Here is a 15,314-nt window from a genome sequence, read left to right on the forward strand (position 1 = left end):
CATAGAAGCTGGCATCCTATAGGTCCTCAAAATATTGAATGAATGGCTAAATGAAACTCCTGACATCTTTACTTCTTACTCACCCTCTTCCAATCCACCATCAAAAAAATAATCTTTCTGAAACACAAGTCAGCCATGATATTTCCTGCTTAAAAATATTAATAGTATTTATCTTCCAAATTAGTATGAGGATATTTATCACTACTTTAGTTCTTACCTAACCCTACTCAATTTCTTGTACCTTATGTTTCTACAAAACCAATGTCATTCATGAAATACATTATGCTATTCCATACCCTTGCCTTTACACATGACAGAATCAGTAGAAATGCAGAAGTATGGGATGAAGTGAAGATGAATTTAACAGGTTAATAAGATTTAATGTCTAAATGATATAAATCTACTAATGTGTAAATCTCACAAAACCTATGATTACCCTGTATGTAGTAAGCATTCAGTATGTTCTTGTTAGAGTGGATTAAAACATGGCATTTGTGTTTTTATCTGGTTTCAGATCCAGTAGAAATGAGTGAGTGAAAGGAAAGTAAAAGGGTGAGTTCATTGGTAAATGAACAATTTCATCCTTTTTCAAACTCAATAGCTATTATTGTGACTGACAAAGCAAGTCTTATGAGTTGGACACAAACAAGAAATAGTCAGAAGAGTGTTTATTATGTCATCATAAATATTTATAAAATGGACATGGTGCAATGTTTTGCGAGATGTGGGTTATGAAAGATTAGATTGTGAATGTTCATTTAGATCAAATTACTAAACACCTGAAACTTGTATAGCATTTTCAAATTCATCAAACACACTCACATTCATTATCCTATTTAAACTTTAATTCTCAATCTCCACTGGACCATTATCTTCATTAAGATAATGTAAGCAAACATTCTATAATTCTCCATCCTTAAGATTCCCTCTGCAGACATCAAGTTCCCCATCAGGAACAAACCTATGTGTCTTCTCTTTTACAGCAAAGCTCAAAAGCTGTGTTCACTGTCTCTACTTTTTCATCTGACATTCTTTCCTCACTTAACTCAGGTTTGGTTTTCATCCCCACAACTCCACTGAAATTTCTTTTATCAAGGTAATTAGGAACCTCCTCCTTGAACCATTTCTCTTGTGTTGGCTTCAGACATGATATATTCCACTAATTTCTCAACTACCTTATTCCAGTCTGTCTCCTCCTCTCTCAGACTCTTAAGTGTCCCCCTGGTCAGTTCTTATCTCTCATCTTGTCTTTGTCCACTCACTCCCAAGGTGCCAGACTCTGCTTTTCAAAATTATCTGCAAATTGATAATTCTTACATTTGTAGCTTCAACCCAGTTCTTTCCCTACAGCTCCAAACTTGTATATCCAAGAGTTTTCTTAACTCTCTAGATAGGCATTTTAGGCTTACAATTCCTAAAGCAGAACTCTGGAAAATCCTGCCCTAATCCTTTCTGTGAAATTGTGCTAGCTTCAACCAGATGCCTGCACCAAAAACCTGCCTGTCATCTTAATGCCTCTTTTTCTTCCAGGCTCAGCGTTTCATCAATCAGTAAGTCCTGTTGATTCTACATTCCAAATATACCTGGAATCTAACTACCTTTACCTTGACCAATCTAGGCAAAGCCACCCTTATCACCAACTTCTGGAATCCTTTTATATCTGGCTCTGCTTCCTTTCTTTCCCCTTGTGTAGTTGTGGAAGACATTTTGGAGCAACCAAAGTAGTTCTTTTAAATGTAAAACTATTCAGTGGGATTCTTTTCTTGTTCTAATTAAAACTTAAAGTCTTTTCTAGAGCCTATAAGGTCTACATGATCTAGATTTCACCTTTCTGTCCAAGTTTATTTCTACCTTTAGGGTATTTGCATTTACAGACCCTGTCTCCCGTATTCTTCTATCACATTTTCCCATGATTCACTCCCTCAATTCCCTCTGATTTTACTCAAACAGGAAATCTCTCTCACCATCCTTTATCCTTTTGTACCTTAACCCACTTTATTTTTTTTATTTACTTACCTGTCAATATATTATCTGTTTGCTTCATTCTTTATGGTCCCTCTTTTCCTCAATAGAATATAAGTTCAAGAGTGTTATATTATTAATGCCCAACAAATATTTGCTGAATGAGAGAACAAGTTGTGAATATAAGCCTTTTAACTAAAAGTTGAATGGTCTTTTCCACGATTCAAAGGCAAAGTAAAAAGTGATCATCTTTCCATATTTTTGATATCTCCAGAATATTCTGAAGAAACATTTTGAGAAACTCAATTTCAGATTCTTCTAGATAAATGGATATGTATCATATTAGAGCAATTAGGTAATTGCAGTTGGGTCGGGTAATTGCAGGGAAAGGGACATGGACAATACTCCAATGGCTCAGAGTCATCTAACATTAATGCTCCATTGTGTAGATTTAGTTACAGAGTCAAGAGTAGCAAAGGAGCACATCCTAAAAAAATAGGAACGAACAGATTTTTAAATTTTGACCTAGTGAAACTAAATGAGCAGAAGAAAAACAAATAAAACCATTTCAGATAGTCTCTATATAAGGTGACATGGGTAATGGGATCTTGGACATAGACTTAAGTGATCTTGAAGCTTCAGTCTGATTGTCCCAGGCCCTGGCAGACTAGGATTGTGTTCTCTTTTTTTATGTAGAGATTACTTTTAAAATGTTAACTTTTCCTGTCCTTGTTACCCAGGAGTTTATTGTTTCCCCCACCCTTGCCTGGAAGACATATAAAATTGGTTCAAGAATATTTATAGTAGGATAGAACAGTTGCCATTTGTTGTGAACTTACTATGTGTCCAACATTTTAAGTCTGTTAGCTTGTGTGATCTTCACATTCCTGAGGTAGGCATTTTTAGTAGACATTTATAATTCCGTCTATCCAGAACAGTCTTCCTCTTCTGGAAAATACCTCTTCTTATCAAACACTGGATGCTTTATTTTTTTTAAAAAAAAGATTTTATTTATTTATTTATTTATTTATTTATTTATTTATTTGAGACACAGAGAGAGAGAGAGAGGCAGAGACACAGGCAGAGGGAGAAGCAGGCTCCACGCAGGGAGCCCGATGTGGGATTGGATCCTGGGTCTCCAGGATCATGCCCTGGGCTGAAGGCGGTGCTAAACCGCTGAGCCCCCCGGGCTGCCCTGGATGCTTTAATAACATCTTTGCATATAGCTCCCCACCTGCTGGCCAGAGATGTTATCATGTGGCCAAGGAAGACCCAATTAAAGTTCTTACACAGGAGTTTTACAGTGAATACTGAAGAAGAAAAGGGGTTTTCCTTCTAATGCTAAGGCTATATATTGCGGCCTATGGCCATGTACCGCTAGGAGGAGCTAGACTTAGAGAATTTACTTGGCATATAAAGAATAGAGTCCCACCAGGGACAGAGGTATTGGAGTCTTTCTATTTAGTCTTCCTTGAGGTTGGCACTATTTCTATTCTTTCAGTTGTTCCAATGGCTTCATTATATGAGCCAATCCTTTATGTCTCTTTTAATTGGATACTTGGGACTTGCAATTACAGGAGCCTTAAATAGTACAGCATATTATCTCCATTTTATAGGTATAAACTCCAAGGTACAGGGAAGTTAAATTACTTGTTACCTGTTAAGTGGCCAGATGAAACTTGAAATCAGGTCTGTGGGCTTCTAACTACCACCCCTGGTCTATCACTCTTTTCTACCCCCCCAAAAAAGTTAGCACTCAGCAAGCAGTTAAAAATGACACAATCTACTTAGGCTTTTTTTTTTTTTTTTTTCTGTTCTTGTTGTATTCGTTTGTGTTTTAATGGCAACAAGTATCTAATGTAGTTATAGAAAAAAATTCTAGCTATCCAAGTGACCCCACACAAGCGTTTGCTTAAGTATCTTATTTGTGAAATGACCAAGTTGGACTCAATGACCTCCAAGATATTTTTTTTCTTTTTCATGGAAAGTTTTCCAAAGTCAAATTGATTCTTAGTGCCTCTGAAGATCTAATTATATGACTGTGCCTCTAAGATTTATTAAAATACAAAAACAAAAAGCCATCAAGAGGAGCTGCCTCTGTCAGATTTCATGATCAGGAGCCAAGTTGGCTTCCAGCCCTGCAGCAATAACTCGAGTGGCACTGTCAGAACATCAATATGTTATTTACAGATCAGAGTTCTATCCTGAAGGACATGTGTGCACTGTCAGGAAGGAATTTAAAAATTTCCAGAAACAACCATCTTCTGAAAGATGAAAAGAGAGTTTTTATTTTTTTTTTTCCTTGAAAATTATAGTATACACTCCTAAATCTCGGAAACACATTATTTTGAAAATATGCTATAAGCACCTTTCTTTTGGCATTCAAATTAGGTGCTCAGCAACTCCTACAGAACATCTGGAGCTCTATAGATGATCACACTGAGAGATAAAATCAGTACACTGAAGCTCGTTTCGGCACCGACATGGCACAAACAGGCACAGGCATGCAAACCTGAACAGAAACACATACACACACCACACAGACTGGCATTTGTTTTCTTTGGAATGCGTTCTTAGATTGGGTGCTGGGAAATTATCCCCTGTGGAAGCCTTTTGATACTTGCCCAAGTCTAAAGGACCAGGATAATCTTAATCTGAATGCATTTTTGTTTTAACACTCAATTCTTTGTTTTTTTTTTTAAGATTTATTTATTCATTTATGAGAGAGAGAGAGAGAGAGAGAGAGGCAGAGACACACTCAATCCCGGGACTCCAGGATCGCGCCCTGGGCCAAAGGCAGGTGCCAAACCGCTGAGCCACCCAGGGATCCCCTAACACTCAATTCTTTGAATAAGATAATCAACTCTTTATATTTCTTTTCTTTCAATTCATCTTTTTGGAATCTCCTTTCTACTGAAGCTTCAATTATTTCTAAATTCATATTTAAGTAATGTTTTATTGTTTACCAGGTGTTTTATGCAAATGACCTATGTAAGTTACCTAGCAAACCAACCTATGCCGTCAGTAGTATTATTGTTTATATTTTACCTATTTATCTTCCATCGTTATAGCAGCTCTATTATAATTTGCATTTAAAGATAAAGATACTGAGGCTTGGTGTGGTATAAATGATTTGTCCTGGGATGCACGACTAATTTAGTGGTAGAACTGATATTCCACTCAGGCTTTGGATAGTGCAAAGAGCAGCGCTTCAGTGCCAAGCATATCTGGGCTGGAATCCAAGTTCACCCACTAGTTTTGTGACCTTGAGCAGGTAACTTAATCTCTTGGATCTTTAGTTCCATTATCTTTACAACAGAGTTAAGGGTTTCAAAATTACAAGCTTCTTAGGAGTATTAAATAAGAAGCCATATAAACCCCTTGACACTCATCACTTCCAGTGTGGGTACTTATGAATGTCAAGTAGGTATTCATCAAATGGCTGTAGTTTTAATTTTTTAACTTTTTGTGTGTGTGGTGTCATTGTCTGGTTTTGTATCAGGGTAATGCTGGTGTTGTAAACTTATTTTGAAGCATTCCTTCCTCTTCAATTTTTTGCAAGAGTTTGAAAAGGATTGGTATTAAATCTTTGAATGTTTTATAGAATTCACCAGTGAATCTGTCTGGTCCTGGAATATTGTTTGTTGGGAGGTTTTGATTACTGATTTAATCTCCTTGGTAGTAATCGATCTATTCAGGTTTTCTATTTCTTCATAAATCTGTCTTAGAAGATTGTATGTTTCTTGGAATTTATCCATTTACTTTAGGTTATCTAATTTTTTCATGTATATTGTTCATAGCAGTCTCTTATGATCCTTTATATTTCTGTGGTATCAGTTGCAACTTCTCTTTTGTTCCCGATTTGATTTACTTGAGCCCTCTCTTCTTCTTGACAAGTCTATCTAAAGATTCGTAATTTTTGTTTGTTTTCAAGGAACCAGCTTTTAGCTTCAGTGATCTTTTTTATTGTTTTTAGTTTCTATTTAATTTTTTCTGCTCTGATCTTTTTTTTTTTTTAATTTTCTTCCTTCTACTAACTTTGACTTTTGCTTGTTCTTTTTCTAGTTCCTCCAGATATAATGTTAGATTGTTTATTTGAGATTTTTCTTGTTTCTTGAGGTAGGTGTATATCGCTATAAATTTCACTATTAAAACTGCTTTTGCTGCACCTCATAGATTTTGCTATGTCGTATTTCTGTTTTCATTTGTCTCTAGGTATTTTTTGATTTCTCATTTAATTTATTTGATGATCATGATTGTTTAGTAGCATGTTGTTTAATCTCCACATTTTGGTAGTTTTTTCCAGTTTTCTTATAATTGATTTCTAGTTTCATACCATTTTATGGGATGATTTATTTTATGGCCTAATGTGTAATTTATCCTGGACAATCTTTTATGTGCACCTGAGAAGAATGTATATTCTGCTGCTTTGGGATGGAATGCATCTGTATATATATCTGTATATATCTATTAAATCCATTTGATGCAATGTGTTATTTAAGGCCAAGTTTCCCTTATTGATTTTCTATCTGGATGATCTATCCATTGAAGTAAGTGAGGTAATCAAGTCTCCTGTTGTATTGCTGTCAATTTCTCTCTTTAGGTCTGTTAGTATTTGCTTTATATATTTTGATACTTCTATGTTAGGTGCATATATATTTATAAATGTTACATCTTTTTACTGACTTGATCCTTTTATCATTGTGTAATGCCCACCTTTGTCTTTTATTACAGGCCTTGTTTTAAGGTCTATTTTGTCTGATATGAGTGTAGCTACACCAGCTTTCTTTTGGTTCCCATTTGCATGGGATATTTTTTCAATCCATTCACTTTCAGCCATTGTTCCCTTACTTCTGAAGTGAGTCTCTTGTAGGCAGCATATAGATGAGTCTTGTTGATGTTGTTTTTAAATCCTTTCAGCCATTATATGTCTTTTGATTGGAGATTCATCCATTTACATTTAAAGTAATTGTTCATAGTATGTATATATTGCCATTTTCTTATTGTTTTCTGGCTGTTTTGTGGTTATTCTGTTTCTTCTTCTTTCTCCCTCTTTCCTTCTGATTTAATGATTTCCTTTAGTGTTACGTTTAGATTTCTTTCTCATTTTCTTCTGTGTATTTGCTATAAGCTTCTGCTCTGTGATTACTGTGCTGCTCATATATATTATCCTATGTATATAGCAGGCTATTTTAAGTTGGTAATAACTTTAGTTGGAACCTATTCCCAAATTCTGTAAGTTTTTATCTCCCTGCTATGTTTTATGCTTTGATGGCTCATTCTACATTTTTTATTTTATGTATTCCTGAAATAATTATTATATTTTAATTAAGCTTACTACCTTTGTCTTTTCATCTTTGTTAGCTTTGTAAGGGATTAATCCACTACCTTTACTGTATATTATCTTTTCCAGTGAGCTTTTAACTTTCATATGTTTTGTTTCTTTTAATTACTGCCATTTCTTTTCAGCTTAAAGAATCCCCTTTACTATTTGTTATAAGACTGGTTTAGTAGTGATGAACTCCTTTAGCTTTTGCTTACCTGGAGAATTCTTTCTTTCTTATCAATCAATCTGATTGATAACATGGCCAGGTACAGCATTCTTCACTGGAAGTTTTTGCCTGTCAATGTGACTTTGAATATGTTATGCCACTTTCTTCTGGCCCGCAAAGTTTCTGCTTTAAAATTTGATGGCCTTATAGCATTTCCATTGTACACAACATACTGCTTTTCTCTTGCTGCTTTAAAATTTTCTCTTTATCTTTAACTTTTGACATTTTAATTATGTTTCTTGGTGTGGACCTCTTTGGATTCATCTATTTTAGAACTTTCTGGGCTTCTTGGACCTGGATGTCAATTTTCTTTACCAGGTTGAGGAATTTGTTAGCCATTATTTCTTCAAATAAATTTCTCTCTCTCTTCTCCTGGGACTCCTATAATGAAGATGTTATTTCATTTGATTTTGTCTTATATGTCCCTTAAGGTATATTCACTTTAAAAATTTTTTTCTTTTTGTTACTTTATCTAGGTGAGTTCCATTGCTTTGTATTCCAGCTTACTGATTCATTCTTTTGCTTCATCCATTCCATTGTTGAAGCCCTTTGGTGGATTTTTCGGTTTACTTATTATATTCTTTAGCTCTATGATTTCTGTTTGGTACTTTCTTATATTCTCTGTCTCTTTGTTGAAGTTCTTACTGTATTTATCCATTCTTCTCCTAAGTTTGGTAAGCATCTCTATGACCATTAGTTTGAACTCTTTATCAAATAGACCACCTGTTTCATTAAGGTTTTTTCCTAAGGTTTTATCTTGTTCTTTTGTTTAGAACATATTCCTCTTCTCATTTTTCCTGATTCTCTATGTTTGTTTTTATGTAATAGGTGAAACTACTATCTCTTTCAGTCTTGAAGGAATGGCCCTGTGTAGGAAATGACTCATGGAGCCCAAAAGTGCAATTTCCCCTGGCCACCAGGTTTAGGCTTTTAAGGGGAGTCCCACGTGTGGGCTGCATGTGCCTGTCAGCTGTGGCAGGGCTGCTGCTACAGCACAGGATAGGGAGGCAAGTGGAATGTTCAACTAGCTGGCTATGGCATGGCTGTGATGCATGGCTCTAGGGGCTCTAGTTTTAACCCAAAAGCTTTTGACTGTTGAAGAAAAAGGGAGGAGGGCTCTATTCAGTGTTTATGTATGAGGGTCTTTAGAAGTTCCAAACTTTTGTAGTATAAAGTGGTCAGTGCTGAGGTGCTTTGAGCCTCCAGGAATTTTCTGCCCTCTCAGTTTCTCCCTAACTGAAAACTAGTATACAGGATAAGCTAAGCTTTCACAAGTTTCTTTGGTGGTTCTTTGGTGGTTCTTTGGTTCCTCAGAAGGTTCATGAGCTTGCCTACTTTGCTCTGCCAGTCTCATAACACTTTAACCTCCTCCCTACTCCCTACACACATAGAATCTAGCAGTCTGTGGCTTCCAGGAAAGGGAGAAAATCTGTTTCTTAGTCTGCTGATGCATTATCTGGAACTAGTATCTAAAGGAGCTGGTAAATTTTGTTAAAGTATGCATCAGATCTTGTGTAAACCAGCTAGTTTCTCTCTGTTCCATGACAACAGACTCAGCGTGTTGCCCAGTCTATGCTGATTCCTATTTACAGTGTATGGATGAGGTAGTGTCAGACCTTAGGTAAACTGAAACATGAGTTAAAGATTATCAGTCATTAGGATAATAGATTGATGGATTATCTATGGTGTTCCTCTCTGTAAAAAACAGAAAGACCAAATTCAATGTGATTGGAAGCCATCAGCCATACTATGGCCATAGATAGCTTGCTGAACTTTTCTTAGTTTTAGTTTTCAGTATCCTAAGTTGAGATAGGGTTGTCCATAAGGATTAAATGATGGTAAATTCAAAGTGCTTACTTCACTCAGTGTTTGAGATATAGTAAGTATTCAATGAATGTAAACTATTTCTATTGTCATTGTTATTTTTCTTATTGAGTCTCAGAAGCAAAATACAACTTCCCATCCATATAACCACTATGAAAACTTTTTGTAAAACACAGTTTCATATATAAACATTATCTCAAGAACTATGGTTTCTTACTAGAATAGTACAATCTTAGACTGCAAAGAGCTATGTTCAAACTTCTCACTGCTTTCTACTAGCTGTAGGATTGGGCAATTTGTATTCTCCTAGAGATTCATCTGCAGCATGGAATTAACAAGGCCTTCCTCAAAAATGTTGTGAGTGGTAGATAATCCTGCATGAGTAGCAATATCTGGCATAGTGTCTAATACAATGATGATTGTTGAGACTGGATCTGGACTTGGATTTCTTTATCTATAAAATAGAGATAAGGATACTTTTCCCAGAAGATTGTGATAGGATTTAAATGCAATATGTGAAATATGTGAAAGCACTTTGGAAATCCCAAAATAGTCAGCAGCCTGAGCTGACTCTTCTCGCCACCCCTGGAGGACCATCACAGGAGAAAGTTACCCCACCTGACTTCACCCATCCCTCAAAAGTCACGGAAGCAGAAACTCTTCCCTCCTTCCCCTTCCATCAGAGCTGGGTGACCAGCTCTTCCTTCCCCAGAGGATCAGATCATTCTTAGAAACCCCATGCAGTGTGTGTTGCTGCTCAACCCAAATTAACACTGTTGGCTTGGCCTGTGTGCTCGGCTCAGGTTAATAAATAGAAATTAAGTCATTAATTTCCTTTTTGCTGCAAAAACAAAACCAAAAAAAGGAAATTCCAAAATATTATATAAAAGTAATTATTAGTACTATTTTTAATTTCTTATCACTATTATTTTACTAATACTACTCTTACTATTATTAGTAGTAATAATAATAAGTAAAGTAATGCTTTTTTTTTTACTACTGTTAATCATTATTACTGCTTTTATTATTTCTAAGTCAGAAAGTATAGATTCTGATTTTTTATATCTAAGAAATACTTATGAAAAAAGATGGCTTGGAAATAACTTTTCAAATTCTTCAGCCCATAAGATTTTTTTTTAAGATTTTTTAAAAAGATTTTATTTATTTATTCATGAGAGGCACAGAGAGAGAGAGAGAGAGGCAGAGACACAGGCAGAGGGAGAAGCAGGCTCCATTCCATGCAGGGAGCCCAACGTGGGACTTGCTCCCGGGTCTCCAGGATCAGGCCCTGGGCTGAAGGTGATACTAAAGCGCTCACCCACCCGGGTTGCCCCCAGCCCATAAGATTTTATTCAGAGACACATTTATTATAAAGTACTTTAACCACTTACATTTCACATTTTAGCATGTAACGTTGTTCCTGAGCAAAATAATTTTTACTTTCTTTTTTGTATTATTTCTTATTTTAATTCCAGTATAGTTAACATATAGTGTTATATTAGTTTCAAATGTACAATATAGTGTTTCAACAACTATATACATTACTCAATATTCAACATAGTGTACTGTTTAATCCCCATCATCTATGTCACCCATCCCCCCCACTCCCCTCCACTCTGGTAATCAGTTTGTTCTCTATAGTTAAAAGTCTATTTCTTGGCATATCTCTTTCTTTTTTTTCCCCCCTTTGCTTATTTGTTTTCTTAAATTCCACATATGAGTGAAATCATACAGTATTTGTCTTCTTCTGAGTTACTTTGCTTAGCATTATACTCTCTTGCTCTCTCTATGTTGTTGCAAATGGCAAGATTACATTCTTTTCTATGGCTGAATAATATTCCATTATGGAATATATATATTTTTTCATATATATATATATGAATATATATCCATTCATCTGTTCATGGACACTTGGGCTGCTTTCATAATTCAGCAATTGTAAATATGCTGCAATTAACATAAGGGTGCATGTATATTTTTTAATTAATGTTTTGAGCAAAATAACGTTTTAAATGTCATTTAAAACTAGTGAGGTCAAAAATTAGTGAAGTAAAATAAGGGCTGAGTACTTAAAGGTTACCAAGTTGCCCATTACACTTCAGATTCTCAGTGCCAGCCTACGGAAAGTCTCTACTCAGCACTGGTGCGTGACTTACTACTAAATGAAACAGATTGCTCAGGCAAAGTTGTTTGGTGTCTTCCATGCTGTTAGCTGTTGATAGATGGCCTATGTGTCTTTGTGCTCTCAGATAACAATTATTCCCTGTTGCTTTTCCACTTCATGAGCTTTAGGCACAAGTCTTGAGATGTGTTTGTCTGTTAGTATGTAAGTCTCTGCCACTGTTTTCCTTCCATTTATTTCCTGATATTGCCTAGACTTCTCATCTGAAAACCAGGATTTACTCCATTAGCCACACATGCTTTAAGAGAAACCCAAAAGAGTACCATTTTATAGACATAATCCTAGAGTAATATATGCCATATGTATAATCTTTTTTCCCCATCTGGAGGAATTTCTACTAACAGTAGTTCAGCTCTTATGAAAAGACCAGCGATATCTGTTATAGGCAGTAGAACACACTGCACATTAAATGAGTCAGAGAACTTAGGTTTGGGCTTTGATTCTGGGATCTTTAGATGAGTGACCTCGAGGAAGCTGTGTCTCCCAGGCTTAGTTTCTTTAAGTTATATTTGAATCCGTGCACTGCCATTATATCCTATTGACTGTGTTCCTGGGTTTCACTAAGATAAAAAACTTTGTGCATCCATAGACACCAGTAAAAAGCGAAAAGACAAACATTAGAATGAGAGAAAATATTTGTAAGGGAATTTTTTTCAGAATATATAAAGAACTCTTACAATTCAGCAATAAAAACCAAATAATCTAATTTAAAAATGAGCAAAGAATTTGAATAGACATTTCTCCAGAGGAAACATACAAATGGCCAATAACCACATGAAAATATGCTCAACATCATTAGCCATTTGGACAATGTGAATCAAAATCACAATGAAATACCACTTCATACCCACTAAGATGACTATAATGTAAAAGGCAGATAGTAACAAAAGCTGGATAAGATGTAGAGAAATTGGAACCCTCATACATTGCTGAAGATGTTATAAAATGGTGCAGCCACTTTGAGACAGTTTGACAAACTGTAATGTCAAAATGTAAAAGTTGGGACTACCATATAACCCAGAAATTTCACTCCTACGCATATATCCAGGAAAAATGAAAACATATACGCACAAAAACTTGCATAGAAACATTGTTCATATACAATAGCCAAAAAGTAGAAGCAACTCAAATGGTAATCAACATAAGCAAAATGTGATAGATCCATAAAATGGAATGTTACTTGGCAATAGAAAGGAATGAAATATTGATCCATACTGCAACATGGATGAACCTTGAAAACTTGACATCAGGTGAAAGAAACCACAAATCATATGGTTCTATTTCTATGAAATGTTCAGAATGGGCAAATCTGTAGAAACAGCAGGTAGATCAGTGGTTTCCATTGGCTAAAGGAGGGGTAAATGAAGATGGGGTTTCTTTTGGGAATGATGAAAATGTTTAAAAATTGAGTAGCAGTGATGGTTGCACATGTGCGAGTATAGTAAAAAGTATTGAATTGCATACCTTACAAAGTTGAATTTTATAGGATATGAATTATAGCTCAATAAAGCTGTTATTAAAAAAGAAGAAACTTAAACTTTTTGATAATCCTATGGCATTGAAAAATAACATGATGTGCCTCCTTTTCCGTTTCCGAGAGTAAAAGCGTAGTTTCTTGCTCGGGTCTTATGGTGGTAAGTTAGCCACATGCCTTTTTAAAAAAACTCCCCTTATCGAGTCTTCCCAGATAGCCTTTGTTAATTTTATATTTCCTTCATAATCTGAAAACAGTCCTTTATTAGCTTTCCTGAAAGCCATCATGTTGCCTGCTTGGATTAAATGAACCATATTCACTAATGCCCCCCTCTTCTCTGTTTAGTGCTTCTAACAATTATATTGCTTTCTAAACCACAAGGGAAAAAATAAAGCCTTTTCCTATGGGGAGCGTTACTTACACATTCGCCCTAACTCAAAATATTATTCTTATGAAAGGTACTTTTATTGAATTATAAACTAGGCCAGCTATCTTCTTTCTTGTTAGCTGTAAGCATATGGACTGGCGTTTGTTTTTATTAATTAATTGATTAATTAATTTTCAATGAATATTTATTGGATACCTACTTTAGGCTCAGCATTAAATTAGGCACTGACAGTACAATAGCAGAAAAAATACAGGAATCTTTTTTCTCTTGGAGTCATATGCTAGTGGGAGGATATAGTTCATATACACAATAAATTACGCATGTTAAAAGGTGTTAAATGCTGTGCACAAACATAACAAAGCAAGAAAAAAGAGTGCTGGGGTACAGTAGGGGTGATGGAGGCAGGCCTCAACAACAATGACATTTGAGCGATCACTTAAGGGTGGAAAAAAGCCCTGGAGCAAAGTGGTGAAGAACATTTGAAGCTGAGAGAATACCCACTGAAATATTCCAGAAGCACAAGCATGACCAGCATGTTCTAGAAACAGGAAAGGGCCGCTGCAACTTAAATAGAGTGAGGAGGGGGTGCCTAATGAGCAGGTCAGGGAGATGATGGAGATTATATTTAGGGCCTCACAGACTTTGGCTTTTGCTGTGAATGTAAGGAGACCAACTAAATGTTCAGCCAATGAATGATGTGACCTGAGTCAGGTTTTTAAAGAATTACCCTGGCAGCTCTTTTGAAAAGACTATAGCAGGGCAAGGACTCCAGAGGAAGTCTAATTAAAAAACTGGTTTTCACATCTAAGTTTTCATTGTCTGTGTATCTACATTTTTTTTTATGCCTGTTGCTCTCATTACATAAAATGAGTTGGCTTCTCTGAGACATTGTGAGGTTTTGGACCTTGAAATGTGAAGGTAAATCTGAAATAGAGAAACCAGGTATCCCTTCTAGGAGCGCAGATCCTATTAAAATACACGATTATCAGGATCCAGAAAGGTGACAAATAAAACTAAGTCCTAAAACAGGAGACCAAGGGGAAGCCATTTGGATGTGTCTTCTCATTTGTCACAAATGGGTGTTTGTCAGCGAGAGCCATGCAATGGCCACATTCTACTCAGAGATCCCGAATGCTGAGGCCCTTACCCTGTCTGCTGAATGTCTTCAGGGTGTAATTTGTCCACTGGGAGATGCCTTTAGTTCTTCAGGGATCTGAGGATCTTTGAACATGTTACTGCTGTGCTGTGTTAATGATGATCCCAGTGGCCTTCAGGGGCTATTGTCTCTACTTAGAGGCCAGTCTTTCTCAGCGAGAGTTGGAAGTTGAAACACACACCAGAATGCTTAGAACAGTCAGGGGTATGATCCTAAACCTGGGCAAAGTTGAATTCATTATTCCAGTCACACTGTTATTTCTTTGTGTAACATAGACATTTTCTGTACTCTGTAATCTCCTGTGATGAAAAGGACTTATAATCTCTCCAGGGTTTTCTCCTTTGTTGTGGTCTAACATAAGTCATTCAGGAAATCTAACCCCGTGTGTTAGGTGTTCTTTCATCGTGCTCCGAATGGACTAAACAATGCAGAACGAGTCAGACAAGAGGTTTGATAGCTCCAAACACAATGCAAAGAGTAGAAGGAGAGAGAATTTTACTTGATCAATCTGATCACTATTTCAGTTAAAAGAAAACCCGAAAACATGTTGTCATATCACCAGGCATGGAGGAGAAAATGCAAAATGAAAGAGAAGACAGAGGATACTTTTAAAAGGGAGATTTTTCAACCATTTTGGAAACTCAAATTCTTTCCTTTTCTGAGGTAAATTGCAAGAAATGCTACATACACCATGGGAGCTATCATTCAGATGTGACTGCAAATCGATTTTCTCATTTGATATCTAAAGGAAACTACTGATGATGTTCCAGTTGAAT

The 15,314-nt window shown here is 36.0% G+C and overlaps 1 protein-coding gene across 4 annotated transcripts in view; it reads left to right on the forward strand.

The window, feature by feature from the left end:
• The window catches only part of PDE4B (phosphodiesterase 4B), a 541,893-nt gene that overhangs the window by 337,831 nt on the left and 188,748 nt on the right, over nt 1-15,314 (forward strand). The gene's annotated exons all lie outside the window — the stretch shown is intronic.

This window comes from Canis lupus, chromosome 3, assembly GCF_048164855.1.
Source record: "Canis lupus baileyi chromosome 3, mCanLup2.hap1, whole genome shotgun sequence".
In the NCBI taxonomy this organism is placed as follows: Eukaryota; Metazoa; Chordata; class Mammalia; order Carnivora; family Canidae; genus Canis; species Canis lupus.